Source organism: Perissodus microlepis, chromosome 3, assembly GCF_051167445.1.
Source record: "Perissodus microlepis isolate ML-2025 ecotype Zambia chromosome 3, ASM5116744v1, whole genome shotgun sequence".
NCBI classification, from domain to species: Eukaryota; Metazoa; Chordata; class Actinopteri; order Cichliformes; family Cichlidae; genus Perissodus; species Perissodus microlepis.
The window spans coordinates 14,824,094-14,839,496 of NC_140463.1; positions in this window are offsets into that span (position 1 = coordinate 14,824,094).

Below are 15,403 nucleotides of genomic sequence, written 5' to 3' on the forward strand. Positions count from 1 at the left end.
ACGTCTACCTCCGTGAGTCCTGCATTTTGGGTCCTCTCTTCCTGCCTGCACACATTCATGACATTAACCTTGGAAAACAGAACTTATGTCTTAATAATAATAATTTCCACATTTTTAGATAGAATTTTGTTTTTTGAAACAGTGATGCATTTTCTTTACTTACTTCCAACAACTAAGTTACATATGGCCTGTATGTCTTTCAGTTTCATATTGTTTTGTGATATTTGGCTGACAAAATGAAGTTTAAAAAAAGTTTCTCTGACATAAAATGCACTTTTGGACATCCTGTATTTTACACCCACATTTCAATTATCTACTACTTCTTTAAATGCACACATTATAAATGTAATTGAATTTACTTAATTACTTCCCTCTTTGCATATTGAGATTCATATCACTAAACATGATAGAAACATATATTATTTTTAGATTTAGATAAGACACAGCAGGACAGATGCTTTTTATCACCTTTAAAAATCACCTTTAAACCTTATTTTTAGGAAGTAGTTTGGTGGTATTTAGGCTTGTTTCCTGTTCATCTTTCACAGCGACTGCAAAGGTTCCACTCAATATTACCCCACTCTACCCTTTAGATTTTTGTTTTTTCTGTCGCATGCAAATCATGGCATGGAGGCATCACCAGGACTCAGCTGGTGAAATGTTACAGCATGTACCATTTACAGCAAGGTGCAGCACGGTACAAACAAACAAATGTGGAAAGTCAACTCCATTTATTTGTACTTTATTTACAGCATGGTACACGCTTACTCTTATTCTAGTACTCACGGTAGTAGACCGCGAGTACTACATTTCAGTTAGACACCTGCTCATCGCTTTATGACTGCAAAGAGTCATAGTCTGCAGAGAGGATCATAGGAACAAAACTTCCTTCCATGGACTCTTGTTGAGCCGCAAATCTTAAAATTTGTTCAAACTTTGCTCAGGTTAGAAGGAGTTGATTTCTGTGTCCAGATGCCAATTAAAATCTAAAACTCAAAGATCACAGGAGAAGAGCAGAGTTCTGTGCCAGTTGGTTTATTGAACGGTCAAGTCCTGTCACGGTCCAGCAGATCTGCCAGAGAAAAATTCTGCTATTGTGTTTGCTCTCTTTCCCCTCTCCCCCTCTCACTCTCCCTCTGTCGCCTGGGCGGAGTTCATTGTGGGCTCCCGCCTATGGCCTAGATACCTTGGAGATGAGTAACACCTGCGTCTTATCAAGTGGCTTCTACGTAAGGGAAGAAGCGAGACAGCTCTTCGCTGGATCGTTGCTTGACCTGTGTCAGTGAAATCCTGGCTAGGACACTGCTAATCTAGTTCCCTTGGTTTTTCTTCTTGGGTTAACACGTCGTTTCCTTGTGTACAGACACCCTAGATCTGCCCTTGTTCCTTACAGAGATTGTGGTGCGAGAGAGGAGTAAAAGACTTATGAGACACCAGAACAGACAGAAGAGGAGTAAGGGTGTTCCCCTGCTTTCCCCTGTGGATTCCCTGGAGCCCTGATCCCTGCACCCTTGTATATAGCACTTTGTCACTGTCGCACATTTCACCTGGTGTTTGTGAATAACCCCTTTGTTCTTCCTTTGAACAAACAAGTCCTGCATTTGAGTCCTTCCTGTTACCGTAACAAGTTCAGCAAAACATAGGAAAAGCAAAAAAGCTCCCCTATGGTGTTCGCCGTGAGACATGCAGATCAAAAACCAACACAAACAGACAAATAACAAAATCCATCCGGGGTGCATCTGACCCATCTTTGTTAGTGTCAGTGACCCCTGCTTCTGCTGGTGGGTATTTTTCCATTGTAATATGTAATATTAATTACATATTAATATATAATATGTTTTCAATACTTTTCCCCAATCAGCTGTCAATTTGCACTTTGTTTTATGGCCAAAAGTGCACAAAACTACAAATATCAAACATATTGCAAAGAGAAAACAATTAATCCCCCTGACAGCTTTGTCAGGTTAGCTGCCAGTGGTGAGTGGTGACGCTTCACATTTGATAAATATTGTCATGATATTTATCAGGCTCACCATCCATCCAGCTCACCGTCTTCTCAGACACAAAAGCTGTACGTACAGTCTGAGACACAACAGAGTGGACAGCATCATCACACGCAGAACAAGGTTTTTCAACAGCTCTTCACCGCAACTGTCAGACTGATGGCAAAACAAAACAAAAAACCACTGAAAACCTAAAGTAACACAGCACTACCTCACCCAATTCGAATGTACAACAGGATTAAATCACTGACTAATGTGCAATATCATGTGTGCCAATACTAGGAAGTGTATTACCACCCTCTCTGTGCACTGTTTTTGTATATAGTAAATACTATGATTGCTCCATTCTTTGTTTTATTTCTATTTTCCTTTTTATTTTGTTGATTTTTCGTTATCCTGTAAAGAATGTAACTTGACCTGGAGAGCTCTGCACAAGAATTCCAGTGTGGGTGGACTGTTGGTCCTTTGCACAAATGGCAAATAAAAATCTTGAAATTTGAACTAAAACACTCGTTTTTTAAAGGATAGAAAAGAAAAACTGCTATTGTTCGTAATACATACTAATACTAACGTCACAGGGCAGTTATGGGAAGTTCTCCAACAGGCATGGGAAAAACTTTCTAAGGAATATTTTGATTTTTTTGTAGAAAGAATGATACAGGTGTTTTCAGGTGTTATAGCTACCAAATGTGGCTACTTCGATGATACATTTCTGTCTATAATTTTGTTTTTAACTCCAATTGCTTATTTGTACTATATTTTCATTTAAGAGTGCAACGAGACAGTAAACTGGATCTTTTTCAATTTAAAAATGAAAAATTAGGGACCAGTATTGTGTATAGTTTTTCTGTATCACTCAGTGTCATCATGCAGAACATCAAACATCACATGGGGGGAATGTAATCCTCTTTTACACACAGTAGAGTTAATCAGTCACCACACTACATTATCCAAAAGCAGCCTCACTGTGATCTTCGTGAAACATACATGTCTGGTGAAGTCATGTGACTGATTTTGTTATTGTGAATGGATGAAAATGAATGATCAAGTGTTAATAGAGATAACATGACACAATACAGTTTTAACCTCAGCCCTGAGATTCATTTTAAATGAAGAAATTAAAATATTTTCTCTTTTAAATTATAGCAGGCAGCCGGCTTTGCAAAGTGACATAACGACCATCTTGTGGAGGAAATGATGATTCCTTATTGTCTGGTTGTTTACTTCTAACTAAAATACTTTGTGGGTTAGTGGTTAACATCTTAAAGTTTGAAATATGATTTAATTGCTAGAAAACATTTATTCTTTTTGAAAATGTAGAATTTATACATCGACAAACATTTGACATACTTGCTGTTCGTAGCATTTTCAGTGGGAGAAAGCTCCAGCCGATCCAGGAGAGAAGGACAACCGCTGACTAAGCGAAAACCTGTAGTGATCCCGTACGTGTCAGGAGTATCGGAACAGCTGAGACACATTTTTCTAAACACTGTGTCTCTGTGGCTTTTAAACCTCAAAACACACTGCGCCAAAATTTGGTCCACCCCAAGGATCAGGTCCCCCGACACAAACAGTGCCAGGATTTATACTTCGGGAAACCAAACAACCTCTGGTGAAGCGGATGGCACAACACAGAAGAGCTTCAATGGGGGGAAGGCTAATCAGCGCTGTAGCAAACAACACGGAGCTGTACGACACCAGCTGCTTTCTGTACCGAGACAGGAATATAAAGGACCGAGCTTGGAGGAAGATATGTGAAGAGATCGGGCAACCTGGTAAGTTCATTCATTTCTCTTTTGAAAGTTTTCGCTGACCCGGGGAAGCCGCACAAAAGCTAGCAAGCCACCGCTATTTTCCCACTGACTACAAATACCGTTCTGCTTTTATGCATGTTGTCATATAGGAATATATTTTGTTTATTAATAAACAGCACACAGTGGTCCCGCTGTTCATCCGTCACTGCTTCGCTTTTTCGCTGATTTTCTTTTTCTTTTCTTTTTGTTTGCACCGTACAGCATTGCATTCTGCAGCCTGATTGACAAATCTGCTCCGTGTCGTGTCTCCTGCGCTTGCCAAATTTATCATGTTTGGTTTTGATAACCATCACGTCCAATAGAAAAAACAGCACAAAAACACCCATAACTATGACCCTCATTCGGAAATACACACCTGCACCGCGAGGGAAAAAGGCGCACGAAAGTGGCAGGCAGATGAAGACAAACCGCGGCATAATAATACTTTTACGTTTTGCAATCTACAAAGGTTTGCACTTTGAGAATCAATTGTGAGAACTGTGACCAATGTTCATGTTTGTGGGGAAAAAAGTGTATAAAGTGCGTGGCCAGGGGCTAGTTATTCTGAGAACCCCTGCTGCAATAAATGAGGGACCACTGTATATACTTTCTCTGATTATATTCAACATGTTAACATTTAATACTGTATTGATAGAGCCAACTGATTCTGCAGCAGAGCATCCCCTGTTGCTTCTCCTGGCTCCCTGAGCTCCTGCTGCTGCACCCACAGGTATGTACAGCAAGCACTGATACCTTTTTAGTCGGTGGGATTGCCTTGTGATCACCTTTACTAAATATCTACAACCAATCTGATTATATCCTGTTTTTGTTTTTTGTTTTTTTCAATGTTGAGATTAAAATCTAGTAGCAGTCTTCTCATTTCTTTGTGTTTTGTGCTGTTTTACAGGCCCACAGAGGAGGACGGCTCCGAGGCAGATGAGGGACAGGTCCCAGGACGGTCCATCGGCGGTGGAGCTGGCCATCCTGGTGTCCCTGAAGAGGCCACACCAGTCTCCAATGGAGCATTTCCTCCTCAGCCTTGTTCCTGCTCTGGAGAGCAGCTGGGTCCTTTTTATTCCTGTCTGTCTGTAAATACTTATATTTTATATATTTATGTTTAATGTTTTTCTGTTTGAGAATTTTAATATTATTTCAAATAAATTTTTATAATGACTAATGTCTCAGTTCTACTACACAGGAAATGTTAGCACACGACTTGACACATGTAGAATTTATTTCATATTATACTAATGACAAAATATACTAATACAGTGGGATGCAAAAGTTTGGGCAACTTTGATAATAGCCATTATTTTCCTGTATAAATCGTTGGTTGTTACAATAAAAAATGTCAGTTAAATATATCATACAGGAGACACACACAGTGATATTTGAGAAGTGAAAAGAAGTTTACTGGATTTACAAAAAGTGTGCAATAATTGTTTAAACAAAATCAAGCAGGTGCATAAATTTGGGCACCACAAAAAAAGAAATGGAATAAATATTTAGTGTATATCAATGTGTGTGTCTCCTATATGATATATGGGGTGCCTTTGTCTGGACGTGCTTCCCATCCAGAGCTCCACAGCAGAGAGGAAAGTTCCAGCGCTCTGGAATCCCTCTGTGATGGACCGCCAGTCTCCAGGTGAAGGCACAGCCATGAAGTCGTCCACTAGACAGTCCCAGATGGCCGTCGCTACCTGGGGGGTGATCTGGCTCACCGTGGACACACCGACTCTGTAACTGAACGCTTGGTCCTGAAGGAGTCCCCGGTGGCAAGGAACCTGGACAAAATTGTTCAATATTAGTATTATGTGTACTGCAGTTACAAAATACATTATTCAAATTCCAAAATACTTTTGTGATGTCAGATTTAAATTACAAAATCTTACATAAAACATTTTGTAATTATAAGGATAATTACAAAATGTATATTAGATAATATCTAAAACAGTTGTGTTTTGTTTTAACTTTAACATATCATAATTTGATTGGTAACAACTTTTACCACTACAGTGTGCCAATCACTCATAATTCCTAAACATGTCAATCAGGTAGGAATGAAGTAAGACATTAATAGAAATAAAGAGTTGTATGTTGACATGTAGCCCTTTCCTTGCTTAAATCATTGTTAATATTTTTGACAAATTAACCTGTGATAAGACAGCATATCAAGATAGAATATGCTAGATAGAACCATGTAACTAAAGATGAATCAAACTGTTCAGTTTTATCTAACTCTCAGTTTAAAGAAAGGCTGGTGACCCCTGTTATAGAGTCTGACAGCTGCAGGGATTATATACAAATATTCATCTATACCAGAATTAAACTAGGTCTAAATAAAAAGGAGTGAGTATCACAACAAAGATTAACCCACAGTGGTCCTAATATCAGTTTGATATCAGCAAACACCGAGAGCATACATGACACCACAGCCATGCTATCATTGCTAACACTGATAACAGCATAAATTGAATTCAATTGGGACTTGATGAGACCTTTCCAGTATCACTAGAAATATTATAAACAGTCGTCTCCGTACCACAGTTTGCGTTCAGTAAACACAGACGGCATTCATTGATAGCATAGCACATCCATGTTAGCAGTGTATAAACGATAATTTAGCATATATTAGCACAGGTATCAATAAAGGACTACCATATTAAACACTTTTACTAACCTCAGGCAGACGGACAGACGCTCTGCAGGTGGGATTGAGCACCTGTAGTTGGTGTCTAGGCGGGCGATGCTTGGACCAACGCGGGACAGCAGGTCCTCAAACTGGGCGAGGGAAAGATATCGCTGAAAGCAGCCGTCATCCAGGCGCAGCTCCTGGAGCAAGTGGTGAAACTCACCAAACTGCTCATGCCTCTGAAGGACCTGATGGACCCAGGTACGGCGAGGACGTCCTTAACGCCGCTGCTCTGCTCTCCACAGTAAATAGAGAAGGGAGACTCTCTCTTCAAACACTAGCTCGACTGCTGCCATCTAGCAAAGATACCGGTCTGGCACAACTTCCACCCACATCCCTCCCACATTTCCGGTTCACGCTATGGATTTTTCTTGGACACGCGTTGAGGCGCGAATGTGCACGCGTCAAATTAGGGGCGTTTGGGGCGTTTTGTTCGCGTCCATCGCGTTCGGTGTGAACACACCGTAGGGGTACATCGCCATCTTACAATGCTGTGATTGCAGCCATTCCCCAATTCTCTGTGAATGGTACTCATGGCCATTGGTCAGTGGTTGTTGTTCAATGGTCATGAGAATTTGTTTAATTATGATTAAGGAACTGACCTCCCAGCCCATTGTTCCTGGTTTCAGTCATTATGCAAATGTACTGTTTATAAGATTTGGGGAAACCTGCAGTCAGCTGAGACTGAAGAAGTCACTTGGATGAGTGACGAAACGTTTCTCCCACAAAACGCTACGTCCAGATGAACAGAATCAACCTTTGGAGATTTACTTACCTGGATGATTGAGCATGCATAAAGACATTTGGCATACTTACAAATTTGTTAAAATAAATATTTATATTTTATTTTAGATATATGACTTTCTATCATATTTTCTATCATATTTTCTACATCTGGCTTTTTTTTCAAATTGATTAAAAATGTATTTTGCAATTTATTTAGATTTTTCAAGGAAAAAAAATACAACAGATAACATAAAACTCAAAACAAAAAAACTGTATCAAAAATGACACAAAGGGGTTAATGCATTAGCTTTGCAAGAACAAGAACTTTATTAATAAAATATATGTGGGGTATTTTGTGGCAATATATTTATACACCTTTTTCTCATACTGTACATATACTGAAAGCAAAAGTCATGTTACATACATTTATTTTAGAATTGTATTCCCCCAACTTCAATATTTCATATAAGATAAGTCTTGTGTTGACAACATTATTCAGAATCATCATTTCTACCATAAATGAACATTGTGTTGATGGCTTATGGCATTATAGCTTCATGTTTAAGCTAAATTTGTCACATTGTGTTGCCACAGAGGCCACAGTGAATATATTTTTTAAAAATTGCAACAGCACTCTCATACCTGCAATGCGGTTTATGGTTCAATTTTAACACACGGCTACATTTTAAATTAGAAGTGATGATGTGAGGTTGGTTGAGGTCATTTTTATTTCATGCAAACTGACAACGTTTCATCAATTATAAATCAACACAATCACTCTTTATATAAAAGTAAGTAGCCTGCACAATCTAACACATTAAAATTATGTTAATAACCTGATAAATATTCATTGCCTTCTGTCTAAATGTAACTCTTTTCACAGTTCTTTTCCATAGCTCTCATAGCTTCAGTAACATTAAAACTGGAGACTAATATATCCTTCATTTGTAACTTTGGATTGTACAATAGAAGTGATCCAAATCCTCTTCTTCCTCTGGTACCTGCACAAACTGTTTCCAGTCAGCTGGCTACTGCCGATTCAGTTTTAGATACAAATTACATTTCAAAATACACATTTGTTATTTTAAATGAAAGCTGAATCATTCTGGGAATTACACTTGCAACAACAAATAATTTATACATGGTAAATGGCTTTACTAGTCCCTAAGGACCCCAAAGCGCTTTACACATCCAGTCACCCACCCATTCACACGCATTCACACACTGGTGATGGCAAGCTACATTGTAGCCACAGCTGCCCTGGGGCGCACTGACAGAGGCGAGGCTGCCGGACACTGGCGCCACCGGGCCCTCTGACCACCACCAGTAGGCAACGGGTGAAGTGTCTTGCCCAAGGACACAACGACCGAGACTGTCCAAGCCAGGGCTCAAACCGGTAACCTTCCGATTACAAGGCGACCTCCCAACTTTTGAGCCACGATTGCCCCATAATAAATGCGGCGTTATAAATTGTTGCCCTTCTAAATAATTTACTGTAATAAGTTTTGTTCATTTATGAAATGCAATTATGAAAAACATAATGTATCAAATTTAAAACAGTTATGTGTCCTGTTTGCTACTGTTGGTTTATATATTTTAAATATCCCACTCACGTGCAAACACACTGCTTGAGCTGTCAAGTAGCTGACCATGTGACCACCAGTTAAAAATAAATATGAGGTGCACAAATGCCACATAGCATTTTCATTATGCAAAACACCTTGAGCTCCTATATGTTGAACTGAGGGTGGTCAGCTGCATACATTTTTGTCTCTGGGTTTCAAGTGTGGTTATTGTCAGAGATGTTAAAAAGGAAGCTGGTTAAGTGTGTCTTTCTGTCTGTGAGAACATCTTCAGCTGCTGAAACACAGTGTAACAATGACTAAATAATGACAAGGCCTTCGAAAATGCTCCAAAACCTCAGATATATTTAAGTCTTACTCACTAATTTCTGTCTGTAGCACTTAAGTGATGGACTCCTCAACACATTTTCTTTTTCTATGATTATTATTATTATTTTTATTCCACTAGCCTTTTAAGCAGCTAGGGATGTTATATTTTCAATATGTTCATGTTTTAGGCAAAATACATTTCATCATTGTTGGTTTTGTGATCAGGGTAATCATCACCTGATGAAAATTGTTTTCTCAGCTTCACTAGCACACATGAAAAACAATCTCAAAGTGCAGAGAGTGTAAAATAAAAAAAAAGCATTTGTAACATTATGTATTATGTAAGTATTTGGTAAGTATTACGGGGTTACCATGTTGCATACCAATCAATATGATCCAATTTGTAATGTTTCTGCTCCTAGAACTTCTTCGGTAATTTCATGACAGCAACATGTAATATTTATTCACAACCCCAACTATAAAAATTATATTATGACATTATCATTTTAAGTAGTAACCACCTAAGAATAGACTAAAATTACAGACTAAAAACATTGTAGCATGGGCATGTATTAATTAGTTTTCAGAATATGATAAAGAGATGTGTAAGTCTGCATTTCCCCTCTGGATTGACATTGGAAAGGACAGGGCAACTAGTGCTTATTATTATTATTTGTTTTAAAACCTAAAAAAAAGTTCCGTAATGATAAACCACGTAGTCTTAAATTGTTGATAAAACGTATCTCCAACTGCTAGACAGCTCTCTAGTGATTTTTTTTTTTTTTTTTTGTCTTAGAGATGTTACATTTTTCAAGCCCTTCATCAGACTTGGAAACTATGGGGCTCTAGCTTTAGCTTCCTTTTGTAGCTCTATTTTAGTCCAAAAATAAGTGCACCTTTCAAGTTATCTTGAGATAATATTTAACCTATTATATTTTTGTTAGAAATACATAAATATACATTTTTAACTACTTGCTATGTGTTTGAGTCACTGAATTCAGCTACTGTAACCATCATCTACAGCACATTAATCACTGTAAGGATTAAGGATGACAGTTTTTTAAATTATATTTTCCTCATCATAAGTGTTGAGTCCTGTATTTATCACTGAGCATTTACAAATTCCACAATGAATTCAAGAATGAAATGAAGCTGTGTTGCTTGTAAGAACTTCCTGTGTTTCTGACTAACTCACCAACAGGTTTTGGTCTTCCTGAGAGAGAGAAGGGTGGTCTGTGTTTAAAAGAACATCTATTTTGTAAAGTATATAATCTGGCAAAGGAGAATGCCAAAGTAAAGTGTCAAGTGAATTGAAATTCATCAAACATAAGCAGTGTGCATAACAGAATAAACCAGGATGTCAAAATATCACTGAATCTTTTTAACTCCTTCACATGCAATCAAATCAAAAATGCCCAAATGCAGCCTAAATGTGGTTGTATTATTTACTGTCCTTTGTCTTACACCATTATAAATCAACACAAAAATTAAAAAAAATAAATGTTTGAGTATATTGAACAAAATACTTTTGTCATCAATCAACAACAGAAAATATTACGTTTGTGTAACATGTAAAAGTTAGTTTGAATTACCCATACACTGGACCATAACAAAAAAATAATTACAACTGCCATAAAAAACTGAAGAAGAAACAGAAAAAAATCAGAAGTTGGCAACACTGCCTGGTAAGTTTCTTTTTTATAGTGTTTTACTAATATACTATTAATAATACTAGTTGTATAAGTTTACTGTGTAAGTTTTGACAGTGGTAGCTACATGATGTGAATCGACACTTAGTCTGCTAAGCTAGTTGTTACTCTACAAAAGGTAAAAGGCAAAATGTATTTTTTTCTGTTATTATTTAAATCTGCCACTCTGGTGGTTACTTTGGTTAGCCATAGGTGTGTGTGAGAACATGCATACAGCCGAGGCCAACGCCATAGCATATGTTCGTATCATGACGGGCGCAACATTTGACTGAATTCTTATCGAAGTAGAGGTGTGTTTCCCCTAGACTGTGTTCGGTGAGTTAACTAAGCACTGAGTTCTAAATAGGTGAATCACAAGTTCCGGGTCCAAACTACTCTGCATTTATTAAGGCTGTTGTGTTTTTAAATTGTTTTAATGCTTTATATCTTGTTCTATGTAATCTGAACAAGCCCCTAAAACAGTCAGTGATCACTGTCAGCCTCTCTCAGTTTTTATTACCACTGTTCATTTTAAAGTTTAGTTTTTAAAACCTTATGATGTAACTACAGCCCAGCTCATGCAGAAGCATATTAATGACTAACCTCATATTGTGGATGGATTATCTCGGTTGTTCTCCTGACTGAAGTTTGGTCTGTTTGCAGAATCCTGCCATGCGATTGCATTTGTCTCTAACCATCAGGAACCCTCACATTAACTTTTATCGAGTGGAAAAAAGTTAGCATTCATCCTCCAGATTCACTGTGTTTATGTTAACATATAACATATGCTAACATAGCTGTGTAGCTAGCCACCACATAGCACATCATTATATACAAGCTAGCCCAACTTCAGTAACCCTACAAACATCACTGTTGTTCAGTTGTCAGTCAGTCTTCATTTATGTCGTTAGTGAAAGCAGAGCTGTACGTTTTAATTTTTGCTGTGGATGTTGAGCTGTGGATTTTTGGCTTCACACGTGGTTCGTGCACGTCGAAGCTCAGTTTGTGCTTCATGCCGTTTCAGCCGACGACACGAAATACCATCATGCAGTGGCCTGACTGGATCCGCTGTCTACCCACCGTGTGATGACTCTCCTCCGGGATCCCCCCACCCAAGGGAAATAGACCGCTTTCATAAATAAAGAAAATTGAATTGAATTGAAAAAGCCAGCCCAAGGGTAATGTCTCTTAATTACAAACCTGTGCCGTGAAACAAATGTGAATTAGCCTGTAGTTTCAGTTGTGCCTCTTCTTATGTTTTATTATGCATTCCTACATGAGTGTAGTTTTGAGAGTTCATAATACATATAACCTTACCTTTGGACTGTTGCGTTGTTGAACATTAAAATATTTTGTCATTTCCTTGATTCTGTAATATTTACCAAGTTGATAAGTTAAAGTTTAACATAATAAGCAGATTTGCAAAAAACAATTGCATTTTAGAAGGGCATGGCTTAAAATTATTGTAATTTGGAAGACTTTATATATTTATTGACCACTTTATTTAATATGCCTTTACAAATCTTCATAATGGTTCTCAAAGTCGGTAATCAGGCCCCACTGCTCTGCTTGTTTCCCAGCTATTAATACACTACACTCTGTTGATTGCCTGGTGTGTTCAGTCTTGCAGAATTAGAAGACTCCATTGTGGAGTAAGGAAAACAGTGAATTGGTATGTTTTAGCTTCTGATTCACTAAATGTGCCTTGTCCAGGTAATGAACATGCTACATTTTCTTTTGTTACTGACGTTGTTTGTGGAGGGATTGTAATGAAATACATTATTGTTTTGCCCACTCATTCATAATTCAACGGCTGCTGTAATGTTTGATTTATGTTCTATGACACAGAAGTGCATTACTTGGAAAATGTCTTGCATTGGTTTTTTTTCTTATTTTTGCAGAAAAGTTACTCAATATTACCAGAAAATCTAACTTAACATTAGGTTGCTTAAGCGTAACTATGCTTTTAGATGTCAAAGTAAATAATACTGGTTGGTTAAACCAGCTGAGTTAGCCAAAGCTAAAAAATAATTGCTGGATTTACTTAATAATATACAACGTTTATTACTTAAAAGCTGATTGTAAATTGTTGCAACAAATTTTTGAAATTGAGCCAACAAAACATTTTTTTAGAGTGTGAGATGATATAATAATCATGTATACAATAATTAAAACAAAATTTTAACATGATTATGTAGCCTGTGTTAACTTTTATCCTTTTGATCCATTGAGTTATGAAAAACAGATACATATATAAATGATTATTGCTTTACTAATGCACTTACCTAACAATATTTCCATTTATTCACTGTAAAATTTAATTAGTTCCCAGAACTACAAAAAACAAAAAAACAAAACTATGCAAACTCATTGCCTCAAACAAAATTGAGTAACGCTTACTTGAGATGACAGTTAGGCAACTTTTTCTTTGCAAGTATGCAGTACTAAGAATAACTTGATGTTTCAGACTGGTCAATACTAATTGTTTACCCACTGACAAACACTCAAAGTTCTACTAAATTAAAAACAATTTGTCATTCAAAAAGAATAATTAACAACACTTCTTGTAATTGTGTTAAAATCAGTCCAACTTTTATTTTCAAATGCAAAAAAGTATATCAGCCAACATACTGGACACTGTTCTGCTGAACAACAAACAATTATATTGTTACAATCTTACAGTGAAACAAAGTCTCATATTTAATTATTCCGAAACTAATTTTAGGCTTTCCACAACTTTGTTTTGCAAGTTACATTACTTACATAATCAAAATAAAATATACTTATTGTTCTGTCACAAGTGCAGTCTCTGGTTTAAACAAGACATTTGTTTTGCATTCAAACACAGAAGCTGGTATGTTGTAATATTTTAAGGATGGATTGTTTCCAGTCCTGGTATTAATGCCGGAACGACTGTCATGGGTTTAGGCGATCCAAATGTAAGCGCAGAAGAAAGTCTTTAACTTCCCTTAAGTACAGTGGCACTGAATGTGAGTTGGAGATCCAATGAGCTGTAACCTGCAGGTGACCATTTTCACTTACCACACCATCTGTGATGGAGGACTCATCTCTCCTGGTGCCCTGCAAGCAAACAATCATATTGTGGCGTGTTGGGGGAGCAGCTAGTTATTTCCCATCATGCCTTGGGACATGTTCTTGTTTTACTGTTTACGGTTACATGACTTTTAACTGTTCTCTTAACTGTTCTGCTTATACTGCGTTACAAAGTCACTGATAGTTAATCATAATGAATACAAAGTTTTATTTGGCTATCTGTCGTTGAGTCAGTGTTTTCTTCTGCTTGTACATGATCCCTGAAAAAGAAATTACTAGAATGAAATGAAATGGAGGGATTTGTGTGTCCCAGGGATCCCAGGGTCTATGATGTCTTTCAGGCTGCCCCGAACTGATTCTGGTAAGCAATCAGGAAGGGAAAGTGGTGCTAAACCCACATGTGTATAGTGCAGGTGGAGTGCTGCTGATGCCCAACTAAGGATATTGTCAGGGGGTGGGAGGAATACTTTGAGGCCCTCCTAAAGTTCAATGATCCGTCTTCTATAGAGCACAGTCTGGAGATAAGGTAGATGACTCATCCACTCTGGGGTGAGGTCACACAGGCACTACACAAATCCTTGATGGCAGAGCCTTTGGTCTGGATTAGACTCGCACAGTGTTCCTGAATGCTCTGTAGATGCGTGTCAACCAAGACAGCTCTACAACATCCAATGTTCCATGGAAATCGGGCGGTACCTCTGGATTGGCAGAGCAGGCCAGGCTGCTGGAAAAGAGAATTAGTCCATTAGTTGAATCTCAGATACTAGAGGAACAATGCAGTTTTCATCCCAATCGCAGAACATTGGACCAGCTCTTTACCCTCTAGAGGATATGTGAGCGTGCATGAAGGTTAGCCCAACTATTCTACATATGCTTTGTGAACTTGGAGAAGGCATTCGACTGTGTCGCTTGTAGTTTTCTGTAGGAGGTGCTTCAGTCTGGGTTTTCTGGCCCGTTACAGTACGAGACATTTGGTCCTTATAAAACCATTGCAAAAGCTTGGACCACATTGTCAGCAATAAGTTGAACTCATTCCCAGTGGGTGGTGGATTCCTCCGGGACTAGACCTTGTCAGTGATTCTGTGTATAATTTTTAAAGACAGAATTTTGAGGCCTAGACAAATGGCAGAAGACTTCGACTTGGTTGGTCTCAGGATCTCGTATTTGATTTTTGCAGATACAGTGGTCCCTCTCTAAAACATGGCTCACCTATCGTGGCTGTTTCGTGGATTTTTTTTTTTAGTGCAATTTTGCATGCCCTATTTTTTTATTACATTTTTACAGCGCATTGTGTTCTGCGTCCTGATTGGCTGTAGACCATGGTCAATCAATCTCCTCTGTGCCGTGTCTCCTGTACAGAACAGAATGCGTGAAATTTACATAAAACTTCAATCGCTAGAAGTGTGACTCTGAAGTGCGCAACTGTATGTTTGTAAGTTTTCTCCCCAACAAAAATAATATCGACGAAATTTTTTGCACAGTCAAAGGCACCTGTGGTAGCCCCAAAAGGCAGAGGAAGATGCTAACCATCGCACAAAAAGTTGGACTTCTGGGA